General features: G+C 43.4%; 1 long non-coding RNA gene across 1 annotated transcript; it reads left to right on the top strand.

Annotated features, from left to right (window-relative positions):
• LOC110264942 lies at positions 232 to 1,577 on the top strand. Its single transcript, XR_002351347.1, has 2 exons — positions 232 to 714; positions 1,231 to 1,577. It is a non-coding gene; the product is annotated as an uncharacterized LOC110264942 (long non-coding RNA).

The following is a 9,822-nucleotide window of genomic DNA, read 5'->3' on the forward strand; positions in this document are numbered from 1 at the left end:
TTGCTCTTCTATCTTCTACTCGACTAATGCGAGAAAGAAGAAGTTGCTTATATAGAGATTTAGTGGGTGGAGGTAGAGGTGTTCAAAACCGATCCAGACCGAACTAAACCGACTAACCGAACCAAAAAAATTAAAAACCGAATAAATCGATAACCGAAAAAATCGAAAAAAAAAATAAGTTTTGCTGTTTTTTTGTTCGATTCGATTTTCGGTTCTGACCATGAAAAAATGAGCGCTGCGCGACCTAACCCCCACTGCCAATCGAAACCTAGCGCTCTCTTCTACAATCTCGCTCTCTGCACCGGTGCACCTAGTCACTCACGTTCTTGAGTCTGGAGGCCGTTCCTCCCAAGCTCCCACCACCTCAAAGCCTTCCTCCCAACACCGAAGCCCTTTCACACACTGCTCCCAGGACCTTTTCGCCCACCAGTGCACCACGAAGCCCCAGCCACAGTCAGCACCACCCTCACAGGCTCGCACCCAGCAGTTGCACACCACCACCCAGCGGACAGAGCACCGTTTCTGGCCACCCACGCAGCAGTAGCACAGCACGACATCACCACCCACTGACCCAGCAGCCCAGTATAGCACCACGCTAATGACGCCACCACCCAGCAGCGTTTCTAGCTACCACCCAGCAGCGTTTTCCAGTCCCCACCCAACCACCGATTCAAGTCATTTAAAGTCAATATGGAGCCCGAGCCACCGAGTCAGGTATGTAATTTAACTAATTTTTGTTCAATAATCATTAATTCATTGTTGCAGTTTCTTGGTATTATTTACTTTATTGTTTGTATTGTTGTTTGTTGATTCATTGTTGCTGACTTGCTGTTTGTTGATTCATTGTTTACTAATTGCTGTTTTGTTGATTCATTGTTGGTTGCTATTTGTCAGGTAATGTTGGTCTTGTTGAATTATTTTATTGTTGGTATTATTGATGGTTATTGAAATTAGTATGGCAAAAGATAAATTTGAATAATGAGATAATGAAAGCATGTTTGAAGTAGATTAACTCAGTCAGTGTATCTAATGATTTAGTATATGTCATGAGAAATTGGATATGGTTAAATTACTTTTGTTGAATTACTTTATTGTTGGTATTGTTGCTGGTTGTTGGTATTGTTCTATTTTTAATTTATTTATTGTTGTGTTTCTGCACTTGATTTTGTTTCTCAGTCTTCATTGAAACTCTCCAACGACTCTTGTGTACACTCTCTCTCCATTCTTCAGTCTCATTCGTCATTGGTACCCCTAATCATCTCTCTCGGTGTTCTTCCTTGTAATTTATTTTATTTGGTGAAAAGTCTTTGATTTTTATCTGGTTATGAGTTCTAACTTGAAAACCCTTTTGTTTTTTTGGCTCAAATTTGACAACCCTTTTGGTATGATTCTCTGTTAGTGATAATTGGCGGTTAAAGTTTGAAGCTTGTGATGCTGATAATTTATTGTGGATTATGATGTTCATTCATTGATAATTTAGTTGTAAGCTATGGTTCTGTCTTCATGCATAATCCACGTAACAGCTTTTAGATTGATCAGGAAATAAGATTAAATAGCATGAGTTTAATTTGTGGATTGCTTTATATTTCATGGTTTAGGATTCAGGGTGTATAAACTTGGAGCCTTGTAACAACTTTTATCTTTTCAAACTACTGTTTAAAATTTATATAGTTAGTGACATTGATGTACCATGAATTGTTTATTGTTGAATTAAGCTCATAGTTATACCTATTTAAACTTTTGATTTTAAGGGCACGCTTGTAGTTACTAGATCTAATATAAAAAAGTTTAGCTATTTTGTTGGAGAAAACACCATAACTTTGCTATCTTTTGATGGAAATTTATTTTTATTTTCAGTTGTGTTAACTATTGAACTTTGAAACTTCTTTAATTGTCATAATTGAATTCCTTTTTTCGTTAAATTTCATTGGATCAAGACTTTGTTAGCTATTGTGTATTTGTGTTTGACAATTTCAATGTTATGACTTTGTGAAATAGTATGGTAGTATTTTTTTGAATTGATTGAAAAAACCGAACAAACCGAACCAAACCAAACCGATTTTAATTGGTTTGGTTTGGTTCGGATGGTCTCAATAAAAAACTGAACCAAACCAAACCGCAGTTTAATTAGACGATCAGATCGGATGACATTTCTCTCAAAAACCGAACCAAACCGCACCGCGAACACCCCTAGGTGGAGGACAGCCACATAACCTGCATGGAGGATGGGTGTCGCAGCCCAGCCCCACTGGCTCGCACTTTGCGTGATTGTTGTAGCAGGTATTGCAGACTTTTCTGGCTGTCGTTCTGTCCAGAAAGCTATTGACACTATAGCCCGATTCAACACCTGTGCGCACCACTAACCTGCATAACACCAAAACTCAACCAATATATAAAATAATTTTCGAAAAGAAGGCAAACTTTTTTTTAGGGTAATTTACTGAAATAAATATTCTGGCCTCCAAATTTACCAGAATACACATTTTGCAAAATGGATACTGAAATACATTTTTTCCATAAACTATGTAAACCGCGACAGGGGATCCCGCGGTTTACAAATACACGTAATCCGCTATAGGGGTGTCGTGGTTTACGTTCGAAGCAAAGCTTCACATAATCCGCGGTAGGGGTGTCGCGGTTTATGTGTGATTTGCAAATGTGCATAAACCGCTACAGGGATCTAGCGGTTTATGCTTTAGTGTGGACATAGTTCATTTTCCATGGAGTATGAGTTATTGGATGAAAATTTGGTATGCCTTTTCTATGTATGGTGCAACATAGGTTGGTGCTTTGATTTAATTGAAATTAGTCTCTTGAACTCATAGAATTAACAACAAAATTAGAACACCTTTACTCAAGAGAATCACAACTACATAGAGAATCGCTAACAATAACCACATCACCGTAAAACGAATAGTAAGTACAACTTTACTTAACATTCATACATGGAAAAGCATAGACTAAAATTGGATAACAACACAAATCATGACGACCTAATGACACCTATGCCTCGGCTTTGCGTGCGGATCCTTGTTGAGGGCAAGTCCTGCGAGTGTGTCCTGTCTGTCTGCATACCCCACATCGCTTCGGCCGACTAGTATCGGCCTCATCCATGGTGTTACGGATTCTTGTCACCCTTCTCTAGCACGTCTCATGTTAGGATTAGGAACGAAAGTAGGACCGTCATACGGTGGCCACAGACCCTCTGGAACAGGGGGCAAAAACCCCATCCGATATACACTGAACAGCTTACTCATGGTATATATCTCATGGACGTACATAGTCCAGTCTAACTGGGACTGAGCACAGCATGCAATCGCATGGCAGCATGGGTAATGGAGAGCTTGAAAGTACCCGCATTCACAAATGTGATCTCTGAGGGAAACCCGATACATCCCAAGCGAAAAGCTACCAGTAGAAATCGTCTCAGCCACGGTATACTCAGACTGATGTCTGTCAAACAGAGTAACTGTGAAGCACCTCGAATCTTTCAAGTTGCACTCTATCGCCTTGACCAGCGCCTGGCAAAACCATTGGCCTGATCCCAACTGCGCCTCTGCTGTCTGCCCTCGGACGACAAAAAGCTCTGCTAACCTCCCATATGCGGATTTCACAAGTGTAGTAACCGGCAGATTCCGTGTCCCCTTCAATACAGAGTTAACACACTCGGATATGTTCGTCGTCATGTGGCCAAACCGTCTGCCTCCATCCTGGTGTTGGGTCCACTTATCGTACTCCGGTCAGTTGGCCCAATCACACATGGCTGGATTCTCAATCCTCATAATATCAACCCAGTAGTCAAACTCTGCCTCAGTTTTGGCATACGCCGCATTCACGAGCAGCCGCCTTGCATCCTGGCCCTTGAAACTAAGAGCAAAATTAGCTGTAACATGTTGAATGCAATACGCTCGATATGCATGAGGCGGTAGCCAACCACTGTCTGGTGCCTCCAGTGCAGCCTTAATGCCATTGTGTCTATCAGAGATCACCAAAATGCCTTCTTGTGGGGTCACATGTTGACACAAGTGGGATAAGAAAAAAGCCCACGACTCAGCATTCTCCCCCTCAACAAGTGCAAACGCAACCGGCAATATATTCGAGTTTCCATCTTGCGCAATAGCCAGAAGCAAAGTCCTGCCATACTTCCCTTACAGATGTGTACCGTTAATGCTGATTAGTGGCTTGCAATGTTTAAAAGCCTCAACGCATGGAGGAAATGTCCAGAAAAGACGATGAAAGTACTTTGTAGACTCATCAACCTCATCACCTACACGCACTGGAGAAGTCTTCAACAAAGCAACGGTTCTATCCATCGTTGCTTGCATCCCAAGGATCCACCGGGGCAACTCAGCATACGACTCTTCCCAATTTTCGTAGATCTGTGCGATTGCCTTCTGCTTTGCCTTCCACACTTTCCTATAACTAGGCCTGAATCCATAGGTTGACTCAGTAGCTTCTTGCAACACCTTTATCATAACCGCTGCATCCGCCATAACCAATGGATAGATCCTCGCACAAATTATGTGGTAATTGAGCTGTCGGTGGTCGCTCAAAATCGAAGTGGCCAGGCAAGTGTGAGCTCCGTTGTACCATCTAACCTCCTAGTTACCCTTGCGCTGCCGAAGTGCCACGCGGATCATCTACGTGCAGCCGTTTCCAAACTCCTTGCATCTCCTAACATACTTCAGATGATCTGATTCCATAACCTGATACTGAACTCCACGACGAATGCTATAATCTTTAATACTCATCATAGCTTCCTCCTTAGTCTAGAAAAATTGGCAATCTGAAATTCCCGAGAAGTATTGCCCTCGTGTAATCCTTGGCCTCCGAAGGTGTGTGCCTCATCCGGTTGTTGACTTACTGCTTCCAAGTTCAGCGTCGAGAATTATGGCGGTTGTTGGTGGAACCCAGAACTGGATGGCCCCTGAGGTGTAGGTGGGGTGACAAACCCCAATTTGAGGGTTTATCTTGTGCTGATTTCAGGGGTTTTATCAATGATTCCACACACTTTCTATATGAAAATACAAGATTTTGCATTCCTTTCCGGACTTCCATTGCATATGCTCGACTACTAGACGGGAAGGGTCCGATGAAGTTGCTATATGGTTGTTTGCTTTCCCTTTCTCTCTTGAGGACAAGGCCAAAGAATGGTTCTACACTCTCTCTAGTGAAGTTACCCCCGATTGGGACCTACTTAGAAGGGGGTTCTTGGATAAATTCTTGCCCCCGGAAAAAATGGATAGGCTAAGGAAGGAAATGTCTTGTATTGTGCAAGGTGAGACAGAACCACTCTATGAGTATTGGGAACGGTTTCGCAAACTACTAGATGCTACAAAAGAATAGACGGCCTCATGAGAAAATATGGCATCATCCACAAAGTCGCCACGGCTTACCACCCTCAGACAAACGGCCAAGCCGAAGTCTCTAACCGGGAAATCAAGCATGTGTTAGAAAGGATTATAAAGCCGAATAGGAAAGATTGGAGCATTAAACTCTCCGATGCACTGTGGGCCTATCGAACGGCTTACAAGACACCCATTGGCATGAGCCCCTTCCGGCTTGTATATGGTAAAGCATGTCACTTACCGGTGGAGATTGAACACAAAGCTTATTGGGCCGTAAAGGAGTGTAATATGAGCTTGGGTGGGGCCGGAGTAGATAGAAAGCTTCAATTGGCAGAATTAGAATGTTTGAGATTGGAAGCTTACGACAACTCTAGACTTTATAAGGAAAAGTTGAAAGCCATCCATGACAAGAACATTAGGAGAAGAGAATTCCGACCCGGTGACCTAGTTCTTCTCTACAATTCAAGGTTGAGATTACTACCCGGAAAGCTTAGATCAAGGTGGGATGGGCCCTACCAAGTGGAGAAAGTAGAACCTTATGGAGTCTACCACTTGCGCCACCCATCAAGCCCGAACATCTTCAAGGTAAACGGGCACCGTCTCAAATTGTATCATGGTGAGCAAAGAAAGAACGCCAAGGAATTTGAAGTGTTCCTCTTGAGGGATGCAACTCTTGAATAAACACTATAAGCTACTGAAAGTCCAACATAAGGACGTTAAACAAAAGTGCTAGGTGGGAGACACCCCACCATGGTAAGATCTTCCTTTGAGATTTGTACATAGACACTTGACTTCATGTTTGTTAGCTAGATTTTAATGACAACTCCCCTTCATTTGTTGACTTCATTGATAGTTTACCAAGTAAAATGCCCTGCTATAGTGCTTAAGTGGCTGTATGGGGGGGGTTTTGAAATGTCAAAAGTGGTGTAAACACTTGCAAATTTAGAAAAAAACCACCCCTCTGCGCATGCGCGCACATGGCGCGTCCGCGCACATGGGCGAAATCTGCCAATCGACGCACAAGCGCACTGTGCGCATCCGCGCCGATTGCCTTGCTGCCCTCCTAGTACATCCTACAAAGAGTTAAGCCACTCTCAAGCCTACACTAAGCCACCGGCCCAGCACCTTTGCCGCGTGCGCGCACCTGGCGCGTACGCGTCCATACCAAGCAAGCACGAAATGCGCGCGCGCGCCGCAGCCGCGCACGCGCCCCTTTATTCTGCACTCCTCTCTGAGCCACTTCACCGCACATGGGCGAAATCTGCCAATCGACGCGCAAGCGCACTGTGCACGTCCGCGCCGATTGCCTTGCTGCCCTCCTAGTACATCCTACAAAGAGTTAAGCCACTCTCAAGCCTACACTAAGCCACCGGCCCAGCACCTTTGCCGCGTGCGCGCACCTGGCGCGTACGCGTCCATACCAAGCAAGCACGAAATGCGCGCGCGCGCCGCAGCCGCGCACGCGCCCTTTTATTCTGCACTCCTCTCTGGGCCATTTCACAGAGAGTTGAGCCCCCTCCAGGCCCCTCTCATGCCTGGGGCACAACCACGAGGACGCGCGCACGCGCCAAAATGCGCTGAGGCCATCTCTGGTACTTCGTCCAGAGAGTTATGCCACCCCTGTGCCTCTCCTGTGCCGCCAGCCCAAGCGCAGAGACGCGCACGCGAAATGCGCGCGCGCGCACCCCTAGTCCACCTCACTCCCTGCGCGAGCGCGCACCGCGCGCGCACGCGCCGGTGATCGACGCCTTCTTTAAAAAAAAAAAGGGCACACTCATCCCTTCATTCTCATTCCACTTTTCTTCTTCTTCCATATCCTTCTCCATCTCACAAGGTATTATACTAGGCTCCCTCTTAGTCCATTGATCTCTTGTAGTTCTTATTCATTTAGTTGCACCATCTTTTAGGTAGGCTTCCTTCTTCTTTTATTTCTCTCTTCCTCCCCTCTCTAGTTACTTCCTTCTTTCTTCCTTGCTCTTCATGAGCACTTAGGTCTCAAACTCATTACATAAGTAGATGAATGGTGTTGCTTAATTTTCTTGCAATCAATATGCACTATAATCAATAATAATGGATTGTGGAAAGTTACATTGCTCTCATTTTCACACAATCACATACTACTTGAAGGATGCACACCAAGTGTTCGATGAAAGGCACACTTGAAGTTTGGACTCATTGTCACTACCTTGCCTCTCAACCAATCCCTTTTGAGTGCATCCCCACTTTGTGTATTCATGCATTTATATGATTGAGGCCATCATTTCATTAGCTCACTCACCCAAATGGCCTTACCCTCTATCTTCCTTTGTTAGCCAAATTTGAGCCTACGATTAACCCACTTTGTTCTTAATTTAGCACATTACAAGCCTTAAAGCGGAAAACAATAAAGTCCTTATTTGGATCTTTGATTAGCTTAGGCTAGTGTGTGTGAGTATCATTCAAGTGTGGGAACCTTGGGGCATTGGGTGGATAAAAGGGTATTTTGTATTATTATTGAAAATATTGGGAATTGGGTACATACTCATGTATTGATCAAATGTAAAACCTTATGCATTGACGCTCTTGTATATAGAAAAAAAAATGAGAAAAACAAAAGAACAAAAGAAAAAGAAAAACAATATGGAAAAGAAAAGAAAAAAATAGAAAAAGAAAGAAAAGAAAAAAAAAGAGAAGAAAAATAATAAAAAGGGGACAAAATGCCCCAAAGTGAAGCTCAAGAGGAATCAATGCATAAGTATTGTGAAACGAAAAGAAAATGCATGAGTATGTGGAAAAGTGAGGAATGGGTAGTTAGGTTAGTACTTAATTGTATAGGTCATTATATAGGTTAGGTGGGAAAGTTTAAGTTAATCAAAGGTTCAAATCCTAAGTCCACTAGCCATATATGACCCTACTTTGACCCTAACCCCATTACAACCTAAGGAAAAGACCTCATGATAATTGTATGCATGCATTGAATAATTGTTGATTGTTAGATGAAAAACAAATCTTGGAAAGCATGATTAGGGGAGAATTGAGAGAATAAACCCCAAACACCGAGTGATTAGAGTGCAAACACTTCCGATGAGGGTTCGATGCTCAATCCTTTGATTCCCGGCTCTCGCGAGCATTCCTCAGGCAAGGTTGCACATATTGCATTTGATGCTTAGAAAGTGGCAAGTCCTATGCTTTGACCACCATCGTATCCCATGTGTTCGCATATGTCCTAAGAAGGCTAATTTGCTCCCAACCAAGTGGATAGTGGCACTAGTCATAGTTGCATGCATATAAGTAGGTTTCACTTCATGAGTCTTATACTTTTGCAATCCCTCGGTCTTCTGTGTTTCTTTGCATTTAATCAATAAGATGCACACTTTGGCAATTCCAAGGGAGAACGACTCGGGAGACTAGTACTCTCGGATATAGATTGTAGATTTGTTTGATGAAGGATTTTGCGTCGGTTTAGACTATACTACGATTGATCATTTGATAATTTCTATACCGGCAAAAATTCATTTGTCATGGGGCCACCGGAGTCTCCTCCTCACTATCCCTCGATATGTGATCAGGCTCATCATCCAAATCATTTTCCCGCATCGCGTCCTCAACGTGATCTGGCTCACCACCACCAACAAGACCAATAATCAAACCAGATGTCCTAGCTGTCGGTGCTGGAACAAGTGGAGGTGCAGCTAAGATATAACCAGGTGCAACAACAGGCATCGAAGTAGAAGCACCCCTCCCCACCGTCGTCGATTGAGGATTTGGCGCTGAAGCCCCAGAACTGTCGACACCGTCTTCCAACTTGGCAAACAACTCGTGTATTCTCACCTCCGGAATACTCCGCCGACAATGAAACAAGACCTCCATGTCTTCATCCGACCCTATCACAAATCTTTCATACTGCACACCACTTGACACAACAGCCATCAGAATCTTGTAGAACACCTTTTTCACCAACTCGGCCCCACACAACCCTACCTTTTACAATATGTTCCTCTTTATATCCGACAAAGTATCGGTCGAACGGATAAAAACGCTCAGTGGTTCTTTATCAGTGAACTTAACACCATGCGTATTACTTTTTTTTTATTTACCAGAGCAGTGGACTAGAACCAACAAGCTCTCCTCACTATCCATTTGTGAAAATGTGAAAATACTCTCTACAAATGCTGTATCTTGAGTGGTACATATAGGCGAATTTGACAAAGTATAAACCGCTAGACCCTTGTAGCGGTTTATGCACGTTTGCAAATCACATATAAACTGCGACACCCCTACCGTGGATTATGTGAAGCTTTGCTTCGAACGTAAACCGCGACACCCCTGTAGCGGATTACGTGCATTCGTAAACCACGAGACCCCTGTCGCGGTTTACATAGTTTATGAAAAAATGTATTTCGGTATCCATTTTGTAAAATGTGTATTCTGGTAAATTTGGAGGCCAGAATATTTATTTTAGTAAATTGCCCTTTTTATGTTTATTTAATATATA

This window comes from Arachis ipaensis, chromosome B07 (assembly GCF_000816755.2).
Source record: "Arachis ipaensis cultivar K30076 chromosome B07, Araip1.1, whole genome shotgun sequence".
Lineage (NCBI taxonomy): Eukaryota > Viridiplantae > Streptophyta > Magnoliopsida > Fabales > Fabaceae > Arachis > Arachis ipaensis.